Here is a 16,949-nt window from a genome sequence, read left to right as displayed (position 1 = left end):
TGGTTAAGCATCTGACTCTGGGTGAGATCGAGCCCCCTGCACCTGGCCAGGTGCTCAGCCAGGAGCCTGCTTGGGATTCTCTCCCTCTGCTCCTCCCCCCACTTGTGTGCATGCATGTGTGTACACGTACTCTCAATAAATAAATCTTTTTAAAAATTACCATTATAATACATTTAGCTATTTCCAACCGTGTCCTCTGACAATTTCATTTGAAAAGTGTATGAGAAATTTCTGAGCATATGCATTTAAGGAAGGATTTAGAGGAGTGCTTTTTAAATTTTAATGTGAATTTGAATCATCTGGGGATATCCATAAATGGCAAATTCTGATTCAGTAGATCTGAGGGTGGGATGAAGAAATTCTGCATTTCTAAAGGCTCCCAGATGAGGTCCTGGAAGCTGTTTGAATGGCAAGGATTTGGAATGCTTAGAAGGCTATCATAGATTTACATACCTTTTACATCTAAACAGGAATTACTGATTTGGGGATTTTAATGTCTTATTATACAGGACTGCTGTTGGCTAGCAGTGTGTTGTAAATATGTTGTAAAATTCTTGTTATTCCTTTGAAAATGCCTTGACCAATGACTCTTAACTCTGATGTACCATTAGAATCACATGAGGAGTGACTGTAAAAATGTACAACCACCAGACAGCACCACAGTGATTCTGATTTAATTTGTGCAGGCATCCATATATTTGGGATGTGTGTTTTTCTATTTAGTTCTACGCAATTTCATCACCTGTAAAATTTGTGGATCCCATATGCAGTGAGGATAAATAATGTTTCCATCTCAGTGATCACGTTGCCCTTTATAACCACACCTGCTTCCCTACCAGTTTCCTCCACTTCCTTAACTCCTGGCAACCACTAATCTATTTTCCAGTTCTATAATTGGGTCATTTCAAGATTGTTATGTAAATGGAATTATACAGTATGTAACCTTTTGGCATTGGTTTTTATCACTACATAATTCTCTGGGAACTCTTCCATATCGTGTGTATAAATAGTTGGTTCCTTTTTATTCTTGAGCAGTATTCCAAGGCATAGATATGCCACAGTTTAATCATTCACCCCTTGAATAGCGGGGGGGATAATGTGAAATGCCCTGGCCCAGTATGATGTTCATGGATCTCTGGATGAGATTACCATTTGAACCAGTAGAGTGAGTAAAGCCATTTGCCCTCCCCAGTGTGAGTGGGCCTCATTCATTCCCAGTTAAAGGTCTGGATACAACAAAAAGGCTGAACCTCTGAGTAAAGGGGAGCTCCTCATGCCTGAATGCCTTGACCTGAGATATCCATCTTTTTCTGACTTTGGACTCAAACTGAAAGTGTCTATTAGCTTGAATCTTGAGCCTGCCTGCCCTCAAACTGGAACTCCTATCATCAGCTCTTCTGGTTCTATAGCTTCCCGACTATGGATCTAGAGAATTTTCAGCCTCTATAGTCACATGAGCCAATTCTTTATAATAAATCCTGTTGGTTCTGTTCCTCTGGAGAACCATCACTAATATGTTCCTTGTGTGGCATAAAGTACGTAGGTAAATGGTTGCTGAATCTGGATCTGAATCCAAGGGGGAATTGACAAATGACTAAACTTTTTGAGTCTTTAAAGGAAAGATATTTGATGGCACATTGTGATGGATGATGTATGGTTTAGGCAACTTGGCAGGGTGGATCACATGGGAGCAAAGAGCCCATTTTGTCATTCTCCCATTCCTTAGGAGGACTCCCCATGAGTATGAACACTAGGACTCAAGCCCTAACCTGGATTAAGCCATCAGGCACAGAGTTCATTGGACCAGAGAGAAGTCATGGAGTATTAAGTATTGAGGAACTTGTTGTTAGAACTTGGTTCTAGTCTTTACCTACCATTTAGTAGAACCAGTTACATTGACTTAACTTCTTGGACTCTCAGGATTTGTAAGTGTAAAAATGGGATAGTTGCTATGTGGTACATCTCATAAAAATAAAAGGATTATTAACAAAGATTAGGAATACAAAATATGAAAGGTCTTTATAAATCATCAGGCACTAGAACAACATAAACTATGATTTTCCTTATTCCTGTTCTAGCAACACACAAACTGGTTTGTGCTAATCATCAGGAAACAAAAAATCAGGACAGATTGATGTGATACTTGAGAATGAAATACTGGCAGAGTTTCTCAGAACACAGTCTGAAACCTCCTGGCCCAGAATCACTGACAGTGCTGATTCCTGAACCTACCTACCAAACCAGGACCTTTTTAATTTTTTTTCATTTTTTTTTTTTGTATATTTTTTCATTGGAGTTCGATTTGCCAACATATAGTATAACACCCAGTGCTCATCCCGTCAAGTGCCCGCCCATCAGTGCCTGTCACCGAGTCACCCCAAACCCCCGCCCACTTCTGTATCCACTCCCCCTTGTTCGTTTCCCAGAGTTAGGAGTCTCTCATGTGATATTTCCCACTCATTTTCTGTCCTTTCCCCTTTAATCCCTTTCACTATTTTTTATATTCCCTGTAGGAGTGAAACCATATAATGTTTGTCCTTCTCCGACTGACTTACTTCACTCAGCATAATACCCTCCAGTTCCATCCACATCGAAGCAAATGGTGGGTATTTGTCGTTTCTAATGGCTGAGGAATATTCCATTGTATACATAGACCACAGCTTCTTTATCCATCATCTTTCCATAGACATCGAGGCTCCTTCCACAGTGTGGCTATCGTGGACATTGCTGCTAGAAACATTGGGGTGCAGGTGTCCTGGCGTTTCCCTGCATCTGTATCTTTGGGGTAAATCCCCAACAGTGCAATTGCTGGGTTGTAGGGCAGGTCTATTTTTAACTCTTTAAGGAACCTCCACACAGTTTTCCAGAGAGGCTGTGCCAGTTCACATTCCCAGCAACAACAGTGCAAGAGGGTTCCCCTTTCTTCGCATCCTCTCCAACATTTGTGGTTTCCTGTCTTGTTAATGTTCCCCATTCTCACTGGTGTGAGGTGGGATCTCATGGTGGTTTTGATTTGTATTTCCCTGATGGCCAGTGATGCGGAGCATTTTCTCATGTGCTTGTTGGCCATGTCCATATCTTTTTTGTAAGCCCGGACATTTTTTTTTTTTTTTAAGATTTTATTTGTTTGAGACAGAGAGAGAGAGAGAGAGAGAGAGAGAAGGAGGGAGAGAGGCAGAGACACAGGCAAAGGAACAAGCAGGCTCCCTGCAGGGAGCCCGACACAGTACTCAATCCTGGGTCTCCAGGATCACACCCTGGGCTGAAGGTGGCATTGAACTGCTGAGCCACCCAGGCTGCCCAAACCAGGATCCTTTTGAAGGAGTGGCTCATTTACATCCAAAGTTTGAAAACTTTTGTCTCTGCTCCTTGTAGGAAGTACTGTAACATCCAGGGATCCTGGGTTTGATCACAACTGGGCCAGTGAAGTGTGAAGTCAACATTCTGCATTAATCTTTGAGAAGGAAAGGAAAACAAAGGTGTTTATTGCACAGCCTTAAAGTAATGAGATCCAAATCGTGAAAATAAAGAAATATGTATAAAAATCTGCCATGCCATAGAACATCTCTTTCTTACTGTATTACTCTATTACTCTAGAGCGCCATTCTCTACAATGTGTAGGATATCACTCTAGGTTAGTAACTACAGCTAAAAGTAAATAGTAAGTTTATTTCTCCATCTCTGTTTATGCTTACAGTCATTAACAGTTTGGTATTTTATTTCATGTAACAAGTGGTGACTTAATTGCAGATGCAGCAGAAAAAAAAATGCTGATTTGGGGGTTCTTCTTTACTTTTTTACATGACCTTTCCCTTAGGGGAAATTGAGGAGAATAGATTTTATTTAGAAAGAATGTAAAGAATATAGATAACCTTCAAGTTTTTGACTTCCAAAAATATTAAGAAATAAAGTAGGCTTAATAACCTGAAAACACTACTGCTATAACATACAAGAGATTCTGAAGAAAAAAAATTACAAATTTATTTTTAGATGTATCACAGAACTCCTATAAGAAAGGAAATCTGCAGTGTGTGAAAAGTCAAGAGGGAGCCAGAAACCAAGAACTATCTAGAGCCTTAAGGCCAAATGCTTTTACTCGGGAATGAGGAGAGTGGACCCTTGGGAACTAGGAACTTGGGTTTAAATGGCAAATGGGGTTAGAAAATGAAGCTGTGGGCCTATATAAAGTGAGTAGTATTGGAGATGAGACCTTCCAAATAAAACCAAAATTTGGGACAGGTACATACTTGGTGAAGAAGGAAAAAATTCACCGTTTGACCAAGAAACTACACTATCTGGCTCAGAGTTTCAATCATGGAAAGAAAAATTATTGCTTTCATACAAGTTATATTTCTGAACTAAAAAACAATTTAGAAAATCAATAGCATAAAGCAGTCCATTAACTGTATTTGTAGGTTTGAAACATACTTATAAATAATGGATACATCAAAAGAAACCACAATGGAAATGAGATAATATTTAGAACTGAAGAAAAATCTCCTAGGCTACAGATAAAGTAATATTTTGAGGGAAATATATAGTTCTAATAGCTTTTTATTAGTAATAAAAATAACTACAAATTAGCTGAATATCCATCAATGGCAATTAGGGAAAATCTATTCAGTGTATTCAAGGAAGTGAATAAAATAATAAAGTTGATACTAGAAATTAATAACAAATACTAATCAATTGATTCTTTGAAGAAACTGAAAATAGGTAAATTTCTGAAAGCTTAATCAAGCTAATTTCCATCTAAGGCATAAAAGTGTAACAAAACACACTGATAATGTTAAATATATAGTCAAAGTGAGATTCTGTAGTATGTGAATGGTGCATAATTCATTTAACTCTAGTTTAAAAGTTAAAAAACAAATGTAGTAAAACCATAACTATAATATCTGTACTTGTAAAATTTACAATATAAAAATATATAAATCTTAACACCAATAACCTAAAATGCATGGCAGAAGAGAAAGTATAAAGCATAGAAATTCTATTGGATAGTTTAAAATAGGGTGTCAGGAATTTAAGATATTTTAGCAAGTCTCATGGTAACCACAAGGAAAAAACTATAGTAACTACCCAAAAGAACATGATAAGGGATTCAAAGTATGCTGATACCACAAGATATCAAAACACACACAAAAAGGATAGCAGGATAAGAAGCAAAGAACAATGGATCTACAAAACAACCAGAAAACAGTTAATAAATGGTAATAATAAATTCTTTACTTATCAATAATTACTTTAAGTGTAAGTGGATTAAATTCTCCAACAAAATATATGGAATAACTAAAAGGATTTTAAAAATCACCAATATGCTGCCTACATTTAGCCTTAAAGATACACATACACTGAGTAAAGGATGCAAGTAGAAATTTCAAGCAAATGGTCACTAGAAAAACAAAGCAGATACTTTGATACTTCTATCAGACAAAACAGACTTCAAAACAAAAATGGTATGAAGAGACAAAGAAGGTCGCTTAATCTTAACAGGGTCAAATCCACCAAGAAGATATGACAATTATAAACACTTATGTGACCAAGAGCTGAGCACCTAAATACATAAGGCAAAAACTAATAGAAATAAAAGGAGCAATAAACAGCAATAAGATAGCAGTTAAGGACTTTAATACCCAACCCTCAATAATGGATAGATCATCCAGACAGAGTCAATAAGAAAGCAGATTTAAACAGCACTTTAAACCAGAGAGAACAGAGAAATACAGAACATTCTATTCAACAACATCAAAATATACATTTTTCTCAAGTGCAGATAGAACATTTTCTACAAGAGAGCATGGTTTTGATCACAAAACAAGTCCTAGAAAATTAAAGAAGACTGAAATCACACCATTTATTTTCTCTGACCACAATGATGTGAAGCTGGAAATCAGTAACAACAAAAAAAATTGAATAATTTATCAATACACAGAAATTCAACAACACTTTCCTGAACAACCAATGGATCAGAGAATTTAAAGGGGAAATCAAGAAAATGGAAACACAATATACCAAAATTTATGAAATGCAGCAACAGTGGTTTTTAGGAGAGAAGTTCATAGCAATAAATGCCTACATTAGGAAGAAAGATACTCCCCCCACACACCAAAAAGCAAAACAAACAAAAAAACACCCAACCTATCTCTATCTCTTAATGAAGTAGAAGGAAGAACAGAGACCAAATTTAGAAGAAATAATATAGAGCAGAAACAAATAGAGAACAGGAAAACAATAGAAATGATTAACCAAATTAAATATTTTTTTAAAAAGAGAAACAAAATGGACAAACTTTTACCTAGACTAACCAAAGAAAAAAAGAGGACCCAAATCAATAAAATGATGAATAAAAAAGGAGATATTAAAACCAGTGATACCACTGAAATATAAAGAGCCATCAGAGGCTGTTATGAACAATGGTATGCCAACAAATTGAACAACCTAGAAAAAAATGGAAAAATTCTGAGAAACTTACAACTCACCAAAACTGAGTCAGGAAGAATAAAAAATCTGAATAGACTAATTACTGGTAAGGAGACTGAAGCAGTAATCAAAATTCTCCCAATACAGAAAAGCCCAGTCCAGATGTTTCCTTGGTGAATTTTACCAAACACTTAAGAATTAATGGCAGTTCTTCTCAAATTTTTTCACAATATTGTGAAGCAGGGAACACCTCAACACATTTCATGAGGCCAGCATTACTTTTATAACAAAGCCAGAATAGGACACTGTCCAAAAATGTCCAGAGACCAGTATCTCTGATGAATATAGATGCCAAAATTCTCAACAAAATACTAGCAACCTGAATTCAATAGCATATCAAAATATGATTTACATAACCAACCATCCTTGAATGCAAGGATGTTTGAACATATGCAAAACAATCAATGTAATGCAGCACATTAATTGGATAAAAGAAAAAAAATCATGTTCATATCAATAGACACAGAAAAAGCACATTATACAATTCAATATACATTCATGGTAAAAAATCTTAACAAATTAGATATAAAAGATACATATTTCAACATAATGAAGGCCATATAGGATAAGCTTACAGCTAACATTATACTTAATAATGAAATGTTGAAAGCTTTTCCTGTAAAATCAAAAATAAGACAAGAGTGCCCACTTGTACTGTTCTTATTCTACATTGTGGAAATCCATGCCAGAATAGTTAAGCAAGAAAAGGACATAAAATGCATCATAATTGGGGAAAAATATCTCTATTTGAAGATAACATGATTTTATATAGAAAAATACTAAAGAATGCACACACAGATCAATGAGATCAGTAAAGCCATGGGACACAAAATTAACATACAGAATTAGTAATTTTTCTATACATTGATGACAAATTACCTAAAAGAATTTAAAGAATTGATACATTTTTAAAGCTTTTATTTAAATTCTAATTAACATATATTGTAACATTAATTGCAGCAGAATTTAGTGATTCATCACTTACAGATAACATCCACTGCTAATCACAAGTGGTCTCCTTAATACCCACCACGCATTTAACTCATGCCTCCTGCCCACCTCCCCTCCAGCAACCCATAGTTTATTCTCTATAGTTAGAGTCTGTTTTATAGTTTGCCTCTCTCTCCCCACCATGTTCATCTGCTTTGTTTCTTAAATTCCACATATAAGTAAAGTCATGGTATTTTCCTTTCTCTGACTGACTTATTTCACTTAGCATCATGCACTCTAGCTCCATCCACATCATTGCAAATGGTAAGAGTGCATTCTTTCTGATAGCTGAATACACACACACACACACACACACACACACACCATAGCTTCTTCATCTACTCATCAGTTGACGGGCATTTGGGCTTTCTCATAATTTGACTATTTTTGATAATGCTACTATAATAACATCAGGATATCTGGGTCCCTTTGAATATGTATCAAGATTCCAATGGTATTTTCATTTTTACAGAGCAGAAAAAACAGTTTAATATTTATACAAACTGCCAAAACTCCAAACAGCTAAAGCAACCCTGTGAAAGAAGAATAAAGCAGGAGGCATCACACTTTCTGATTTCAAGCTGTAGTATAAAGCTATGATAATGAATACTACATAGTACTGGCATAAAAGCAGACCAATAGATCAATGAAACAGAACTGAAAGCCCAGAAATAAACCCAAGAATATACAATCAATTAATATTTTACAAAGAAGCCTGAAATATTCAATGAAGAGAAATCAGTCTCTTCATTTAGTGCTGCCAGGAAAATGGGACATTCACATGTAAAAGAATGAAAATAGATTCCTATCTTATATACTCATGAAAATGGATTAAAGACTTAAAAAGTTCTGTGATGTGGATCTTGGAAATGATTTTTGGATAGGACACCTAAAGTAAAGGCAATAAAATAAGAAGTGGAACTTACTTCAAACTTCAAAGCTTCTACACAGCAAAAGAAGCAATCAACAAAGTGAAAAGATGACTTACGGAATGGGAGGAAATATTTGCAAAACATGCATCAGATAAACATTTAATATCCAAAATAAAGAACTTCCACAGCTCAACAGCAACAAATAAAAAATAATCCAATTAAAATGGATAAATGACCTGAAGAGAAATTTTTCCAAAGAAGATAAATGAATGACCAACAGGTGCTAATAAAGGTGATGACCACAGTTATCAGAGAAATGCAAATCAAAACTACAATGAAATATCATCTCACACTTGTTAGGAAGGCCATCAAAAGGACAAAAGATAACCAATGCTGGGAAGAATGTAGAGAAAAGGAAACATTTGAGCACTGCTGGGGGGATTATAAACTTGCAAAGCTGCTATGGAAAACAGTATGGAGGTTCTTCAGGAAATTAAACATAGAAATATCAGTTCTGGAGAAAATGGCAGAGAAGGAGGATCCTAAGCTCACTCTGACTCACAGATATACTTATATAACACCCATAACAGTGTAAATAACTCAAGAAAGACACAAAGACAGGCAGAAAAGACTCTCCACAGCTAATTGTAGAGAAGAGTTCACACTGAAAATGGTAGGAAGAGCAGAGACATGGCTGGGAAACAAGCTGACTCACAAGACTGTCTGCAGGAGGAAAGGACACAGCAAACACAAAGAAGAGGGAGGATCAGACCCCACACCAGGCACCTCAGGCACAGGGGACCAGCACTGGGACAAATCCCTACATTTGGCTTTGAAAACCACAGGGGTCTAACTTCACAAGTTTTTACAATCAGTGGGGCTCAACATGGCAACTTTAAAAATCAGCAGGCTCAGCTCTGGGACAGCCAGAAAGCAGTAGGAAAATGAGTTCTTATCCTTAAAGAGTCAGAGCATAACACATAGCCCCACTGAGATATAGCATAGAGATAGCAGTTTGAAGAACACCTGGGGTATGTGAGAAAAGACTTATTTACTAAACTCAGAATGTGTGCTAGAGGGACAGGGGTCTCTAGGGACTTCTCTAAGAACAAAAGAGCTGGCAAGCACCATTTCTCACCCCACTCCCTGGCCTAGATAACCCCACACATGTGAGAACCAAAATGAATATTTTCCACCAAGCTTGCTAACAGTGCCTGCTCCCCACCTCTCACATTCTCATGCAGATCCAGCCCATCCAACCCACCTTCAGCAAGAGTCCATTTATAGTGGTGTCACTATAAAGCTGGACAGTATCACTCCAAAGTGACTCCTATCCTGGGAAGAGGGGAAGATAACCACACACACCAGTTTTACTGTGGCCCCAGGAGTGGTCTGGTGGCAGACATCTGGTATGACTTCAGGTCCTGCCCACCAATGAGAGCCTCTCAGGGAACAACACAGGCAGAGAAACCTGCAGGTCAGTGGGACTGCATCTATGGCAAATGCCTGGTCTGTCAACTCAAGTGCAAAGCAGTCTCAGACTAGCCCATTAACAACACAGGGACCAAACACTGCCCACAATAGGCAAATATAGTTATTGCAGATGACTGGAATGAAGGCAAATGTGGCTCAGCCAACAACAGTAGGTGCACACAAAGTGCAAAGGAGACATTCTCCTGAAGTGCCAGATTCTGGTGGACAAGAACAGGACCTTTTCATAAGGCCACTACTTTCAAGAGCAGGAGACATAGCTGATTTCATAACATATAGAAACAAATACAGAAAGCTATACAAAATGAGGATACAGATAATTATGTCCCAAATGAAAAAACAGAACACATTCACAGCAAGAGAGCTACACAAAATGGACATAAGCAATGTGCCTGACAGAGAATTTATTTATTTTATTTTAGAGAGAGAGAGAGAGAGAGAGCACATTCAAGCAGAGGTTGGGGAGGGGCAGAGGGAGAGAATCTTTACTCCATGCTGAATGCAGAGCCTGACATGGGGCTTGATCTCACAACCCTGAGATCATGACCTGAACTGGAATCAAGAGTCAGATGCTTAGCTGACTGAGCCACCCAGGCACCCACTGACAGAGAGTTTAAAATAATGGTTATAAACATACTCACTGGACTTGAGAAAAGAGTGGAGGATCTTAGTGAGACCTCAACAAAAAGAAAATACAAAAAAGAACAAATCAGAGATGAAGAACTCAAGAGCTGAAATTAAAAATACACTATGGGAATGAAGAGTAGATTAGAAAAGGCAGAACGGATCAGTGACCTAGAAAACAGAAATGAAAAGCAATTAAGATGAATGAGAGAAAGAAAAAAAAGAGTAATAAAGAATGAGAATAGGTGAAGGAAACTCAGTGATAATAACAAGCATGATAGCATTTGCATTATAGGGATCCCAGGAGGAAAAGAGAGAAAAGGAGGCAGAAAATTTTATTTGAAGAAATAATAGCTGAAAACTTCTAAAATCTGAGGAAGGAAACACCAGATCCGGAGGCACAGAAAGGCCCCAACAAAATCAACCCAAAGAGGTCCATACCAATACATAGAATAATTCAAGTGGCAAAAAGTAGTTACAGAGAACTCTAAACGCAGAAAGAGAAAAGAAAGCAGTTACATATAAGGGAAGACTCACAATGTGATCAGTGGATTTTTCAGCAGAAACTTTGCAGTCCAAAGGAGAGTGGCATGATATATGCAAAGTGCTGAAAGGAAAAATAAAACCAGCAACCAAAAATACCCTAGCTAGCAAGGCTATCATTCAGAATAAGAGAGATAAAGAGATTCCCAGACAAACAAAAGTTAAAAGAATTCATCACCACTAAACCAGCTTTAGAAGAAATGTTGAGGGAATTCTTTGAGTGGAAAGAAAAGACCACAAGCAGGAGTAAGAATAGAAGGAGGCACAAATACAGTAAAATCAAGTATATCTATAAGAAATCACTCAAGTGGGACACCTGAATGGCTCAGTGGTTGAGCATCTGCCTTTGGCTCAGGTCATGATCCCGGGGTCCTGGGATAGAGTCCAGCATCAGACTCCCTGTAGGGAGCCTGCTTCTTCCTCTGCCTGTGTCTCTGACTCTCTCTCTGTCTCTCATGAATAAACAAATAAAATCTTTTTTAAAAAATCACTCAAGGGATTCACAAAATAAGAGAATGTAAAATATGACAACATATACCTGAAGTATGAGGGAAAAGAAGTTAAAATTTAATACTTTCAGAATTGGTTCAAACTTAAGTGACCAACAACTTAATGTAGACTACTTTAACGCATTATATATTATATGTGGACCTAATGTTAGCCATAAATAAAAGAACTTTAATAGACTTGCAAAGAAATAAAGTCAATCCAAATCTATTGTTAAAGAGAGCCAGCAAATCATGAGACCAGGGAGCAACAAAGGAACATAGAAGTGCTACAAAACCAACATTAAAACAAGTAACAACAACAACAACAACAAAAAAAAGTAACAAAATGGCAGTAATTACATACTTAATAATAACTTTAAATGAAAATGGATTAACTGCCTCAAAAGACAAAGCATTGCTGAATGCATAAAAAAAGCAAGACTCTTGTACAGACTACCTATAAGAAAGTCATTTTAGATCTAAACACAAGCAGATTCAGGGTGAAGGGGTGAAAAAACCATCTCTTATGCAAATGGAAGTGAAAAGAAAGCCAAGGTAGCAATACTTAGACAAAGCAGCTTAAAACAAAGACTATAACAAAAAATAGAGAAGGACACTGTTTAATCATAAAGGGAATAATTTAACAAGAAGATAGAACAATTCTAAATATTTGTGCATCCAATATAGCAGCACCCCAAATACAGAGAACAGCTATTAACAAACATATAAGAAGCAATCAATAGTATCTAGTACTAGTAGGAGACTTTAACACCCCACTTACATCAATGGCTAGATCAACCAAACAGAAAATCACAGAGGAAACAGTGGCTTTGAATGATACATTGGACCAGACGGATCTAACATACATTCAGAACATTCCATCCTATAATAGTGGAATACACATTCTTTTAAGTACACATGAACTTTCTCCAGAACAGACCACATGTTAGACCACAAAACAAGTCTCAATGAATTCAAAAAGAATGAAATCGAATCATCTATCTTTTCAGACCACAACATTATGAAGCTAGAAATCAACCACAAGAAAAAAATTTAAAAAGAACAAAAACACATGGAGGTTAAATAACATACTATTAAACAATGAATGGATCAACCAAGAAATCAAAGAGAAAATAAAAAAACTACAATAGTCCAAAATCTTTGGGCTGCCACAAAGACTGTTCCAAAAGGGAAATTTATAGCAATACAGGCCTATCTCAGGAAGAAAAATCTCAAATGAACAAGCTAATGTTATACCTAAAGGAATTAGAAAAACAACAAACAAGGCCCCAAAACCAGCAGAAGGAAGGAAATAATAAAGATTAGAGTGGAAATAAATTAAATTGAAACAAAAAATCTATAGAACAGATCATTGAAACCAGGAGCTGATTCTTTGAAAAGATAAAAAAAAAATTTGATAAGCCTGTAGCCAGACACATCAAAGAGAAAGAGAGACAGAACTCAAACACAGAAATGGAAGAAAAATAACACCACAGAAATACAAAGGATTATAAGACAATATTAGGAAAGATATGCCAACAAATGAGACCATCTAAAAGAAACAGATAATTTCATAGAAACATATAACCTCCCCAAACTGAATTAGGAATAGGAAAGCTGAGCAGGCTGATTGCCATCAATAAAATTGAATTAGTAATAAAACAAAACTCCCAGCAAACAAAAGTCCAGGGCCAGATGGCTTCACAGGTGAAATCTACCAAAAATCTGAGTGACTCAGTGATTGAGAGTCTGCCTTCAGCTCAGGTCGTGATCCTGGGGTCCTGAGTCAAATTTGGCATTGGACTCTCTGCAGGGAGCCTGCTTCTCCCTCTGCCTATATGTCTCTGCCTCTCTCTCTCCATGTCTCTCATGAATAAATAAATAAAATCTTAAAAAAAAAAAAGTTAATACCTATTTTTTTAAGCCATTCAAAAAAAAAAAAAAAAGAAAAGAAAAGAAAAGAAAAGAAAAAAACCAGAAGAGGAAGTAAAGCTTCCTGAGGCCAGCATTACCCTGATACCAAAACTAGGTAAAGACATTAGGAAGAGATCTATAGGCCAGTATCTCTGATGGACATAGAAAAAATTCTTAAAATATGAGCAAACTTAATCCAATAATGCCTTAAAATATAATTCACCATGATCAAGTGGGGTTTATTCCAGGGATATGAGTGTGGTTCATTTGTAAATTGCATTGATTGATATATCACATTAACAAGAGAGGATTTAAAATCATATAATCATTTCAATAGAAGCAGAAAAAGCATTTGACAAAGTGCAATATCCATTCATGATAAAAAAAAAAAGCCTCAACCAAGTAGGTTTAGAGGGAACATACCTCAACATAATAAAGGCCATACATGAAAAGCCCACAGCTAACATCATATTCAATGGTGAAAATTTCAGAGCTTTTTCCCTAAGGTCAGGAAAAAGACAAGGATGTCCACTCACCAGTTTAATTCAACATAGAACTGGAAGTCCTACCCACAGCAATTGGATCATGAAAAAAAATAAAAAGCATCCAAACTGATAAGTAAGAAGTAAAACTATTTGCAGATGGTGTGATAATATATACAGAAAACTCTAAATACTACATGAGAGAACTACTAGAACTGATAAATAAATTCAGTTATCACAGGATACAAAAATCAACATATAGAAGTCTGTTGTATTTCTGTAATGTAGTAGCAGAAATAGAAATTAAGAAAACAATCTCATTTACAATTGCACAAAAATAACAAAATACCTAGGAGTAAACTTACCAAGGAGGTGAAAAACCTGTATTCTGAAAACTATAAAAATTGATAAAAGAAATTGAAGGCGACAGAAACAAATGGAAAGACATCTCATACTCATGGATTGGGAGAACAAATGTTAAAGTTTCCACACTTCTCAAAGCAATCTACACATTTAATGCAATCTCAATCAAAATACCAATGACAGGGGAGCTTGGACGGCTCAGTCGGTTAAGTGTCTCCCTTATGTTCAGATCTTGATCTCAGGGTCGTGGGATAGAACCCCCACTGGCCTTCCTCCTCAGTAGTGAGTTTGCTCCTTCGTCTTCTGCTCCTCCTCCTGCTTGTGCATGCTCTCTCTCAAATAAATAAATAAAATCTATATTAAATAAATAAGTATTTATATAAAGTAAATAAAATCTATAGATAAATAATTTTTAACATACCAACGACATTTTTCACATAAGTAGTAATGGTACAATTTGTAGAGACACAAAATGCCCCCAAAAGCCAAAGCAATCATGAAAAAGAACAAAACTGAAGGTATCACAATCCTAGATTTCAAGACATACTACAAAGCTGTAATAATCAAAACAGTGTAGTATTGGCATGAAAATAGGCACATAGTTCAATGGTATAGAAGATAGAGCCCAGAAATAAACCCACAATTATATGGTCAATTAGTCTTCAATAAAGAAGGCAGTAGGTAATAGGAAAAACTCTTTTCAACAAATGGTGTTGGGGATACTAGACAGCTACATGCAAAAGACTGAAACTGGACCACTTTCTCACAACACACACAAAAATAAACTCCAAATGGATGAAAGACCTAAATTTGAGATAGGAAACCATAAGAATCCTAGAAGAGAACACAAGCAGTAGCATCTTTGATATCACCCATAATAATTTCTTTCTAGTTATGTCTCCTGAGGCAAGAGTGACAAAAGCAAAAATAAACTACTAGGACTATATTAAAATAACACTCCTCTTCACAGCAAAGGAAACAATCAACAAAACTAAAAGACAACCTACAGAATAGGAGAAGATACTTGCAATGATATGTTCAATAAGAGGTTAATACCCAAAAAATCACAGTTCAAAGTATTGCCTCACATCTGTCAGAAAGGCTAAAATCACATTTAGCAAGGATGTGGAGAAATGGAAACTCTCATGCACTGTTGGTGGGAATGCCAACTGAGGCAACCACTGTGGAAATCAGTACGGAGGTTCCTCAAAAAACTAAAAACAGAATTACCATATGATCCAGTAATTCCACTGCTGGGTATTTACCCAAAGAATGCAAAAACATTAATTCAAAAAGATATATGCACTCCTATGTTTACTGCAGCACTATTTAAAATAGTCATATTAGGGAAGCAACCCAAGTGTTTATCAATAGATGAGTGGATAAAGACAAAATATATATATATTTGTGTATATATACATATATATACATTTGTATATGTATATATATGTATATATATATACACTCACACAAACACACAATGGAATAATACTCAACCACAAAAAATGAAATCTTGCCCTTTGTAAGAGCATTGATGGATTCGAGGGTATAGTGCTAAGTGAAATAATTCAGAGAGAAAAAGACAAATACTATATAATTTCACATATATGTGGAGTTTAAGAAACAAAACAAAGGAACAAGGGGCAAAGGGGATAAAACCCAGACTCTTAAATATAGATAAATAACTAGTGGTCATCAAGGGAAGGTGGGTATGGTTGAAATAGGTGAAGGGGATTGAGAAAGTATGCTTACCATGATGAGAACTGAAAAATGTATGGAACTGTTGAATCACTATATTTACACCTAAAACTAATAGAATACTGAATATATACTTACACCTAAAACTAATAGAACACTGAATGTTAGTTATACTGAAATTTTAAGAACACAAAAATACCCTCCAAAGCAAATAGAAATATCATATGATCCAGCAATTCCACTTCTGGGCATATACCCAAAGGAAATGAAAACCTCAACTTGAAAAGACACCTGAATCCCCATGTTCCCTGAAGCATTATTTACAATAGCCAAAACATGGAACCAAGTTAAGTGTCCATCAGTTGATGAATGAATAAAGAAGTTGTGGTAATATAAGGGTCTAGTTTTAATCTTTTACATATGAATATCCAATTCTCATATACATGATATATATGGTTCATAAATATAAATTTATATGTATAATGGAATACTATTTAACTGTAAAAAAATGAGGAAATATACCATTTGTGACATCAGAGATGGACCTTGAGAGAATATGCTAAGTGAAAGATGTCAGACAGAGAAAGGCAAATACCATATAATCTCATTTATATGTAGAAACTAAAAAAGAAACACCAAAGTCACAGAAAAAAAGATCAGATTTTTAGTTATTTGAGGTAAGGGTTGGAGTGAAGAGAGTTTCAGGAAAATGGTCAAAAAGTAAAATGTCCAGTTATAAGTAAGTATCAGGAGTATAATGTTCAACATGTTAATGTGAAGACTATAGCTAACACTGCTGCAGGGAAGTTGTTGAGAGAGTAACTTGTAAGAGTTCCTATCAAAATGAAAATTTTTCTTTTTGGGGTGCCTGGCTGGCTCAGTCAAAAAACATGCAATTCTCTATCTCAGGGTCATTGGTTCAAGTCCCACATTAGGTGTAGATAGTACTAAATTTTAAATATATAAATATATTTAAATACTCATATATATATATATGGAGA

The 16,949-nt window shown here is 35.9% G+C and overlaps 1 long non-coding RNA gene across 3 annotated transcripts in view; it reads right to left on the bottom strand.

Moving 5' to 3' along the window:
* Positions 1–3,181: 3,181 nt before the first annotated feature.
* Positions 3,182–16,949, bottom strand: part of LOC111090366 — a 48,383-nt gene continuing 34,615 nt past the window's right edge. For all 3 annotated transcript variants that reach the window (XR_005371715.1, XR_005371713.1, XR_005371714.1), the window contains one exon: positions 3,182–3,454. This is a non-coding gene — a long non-coding RNA (uncharacterized LOC111090366). The remainder of the gene's footprint in view (positions 3,455–16,949) is intronic.

The sequence above is a fragment of the Canis lupus genome, chromosome 16 (genome assembly GCF_011100685.1).
Source record: "Canis lupus familiaris isolate Mischka breed German Shepherd chromosome 16, alternate assembly UU_Cfam_GSD_1.0, whole genome shotgun sequence".
NCBI lineage: Eukaryota > Metazoa > Chordata > Mammalia > Carnivora > Canidae > Canis > Canis lupus.
Note: the sequence above shows the minus strand (reverse complement) of the source record. Positions and strands in the feature narration are given on the sequence as shown.